This window comes from Mastigoproctus giganteus, chromosome 13, assembly GCF_048544385.1.
Source record: "Mastigoproctus giganteus isolate SK-2022 chromosome 13, ASM4854438v1, whole genome shotgun sequence".
Classification (NCBI taxonomy): domain Eukaryota; kingdom Metazoa; phylum Arthropoda; class Arachnida; order Uropygi; family Thelyphonidae; genus Mastigoproctus; species Mastigoproctus giganteus.
The window spans coordinates 170,446,945-170,447,972 of NC_143587.1; positions in this window are offsets into that span (position 1 = coordinate 170,446,945).

Consider the following 1,028-nt stretch of genomic DNA (forward strand, 5'->3'; position numbering starts at 1 on the left):
CACTTGGTTTTTATAGAAATCCTTCACACGAAGTAAATGAATCGACATGGTATTTCATTCCCATAGTAAAGCATAGGGAGGATTCCCATAGGAAAGCATAGGGATGAATTGTGCTCGAAAAAACTCACTTAATTTCGGTTCTTTCTCTACAAAATCTGGTAGATTTACTTTATTCACGTAGATAAACTGGTAAACACTTCGACTTCATCGAAATCCTTGAAAATAAAATTGATATTCCATATGAGGTCATATTCCCATAGTAAAGCATTGGAGTGATTTTTCTGGAAAAAAATCATTTAATTTCAGGTCGTTCTTTAAAAAAAGGGGCTAGTTTACTTAATTCACGCAGATATAGATGGAAACACATGTTTTTTATAGAAATCCTTCACATGAAGTAAGTGAATCGACATGGTATTTTATTCCCATAGTAAAGCATAGGGAGGATTCCCATAGGAAAGCATAGGGTTGAATTCTGCCCGAAAAAACTCACTTAATTTCCGTTCTTTCTCTACAAAATCTGGTAGATTTACTTTATTCACGTAGATAAACTGGTAAACACTTCGACTTTATCGAAATCCTTGAAAATAAAATTGATATTCCATATGAGGTCATATTCCCATAGTAAAACATTGGAGTGATTTTTCTGGAAAAAAATCATTTAATTTCAGGTCGTTCTTTAAAAAAAGGGGCTAGTTTACTTAATTCACGCAGATATAGATGGAAACACATGTTTTTTATAGAAATCCTTCACATGAAGTAAGTGAATCGACATGGTATTTTATTCCCATAGTAAAGCATAGGGAGGATTCCCATAGGAAAGCATAGGGTTGAATTCTGCCCGAAAAAACTCACTTAATTTCCGTTCTTTCTCTACAAAATCTGGTATATTTACTTTATTCACGTAGATAAACTGGAAAACACTTCGACTTTAACGAAATCCTTGAAAATAAAATTGAAATTCCATATGAGGTCATATTCCCATAGTAAAAGCATTGGAGTGATTTTTCTGGAAAAAAATCATTTAATTT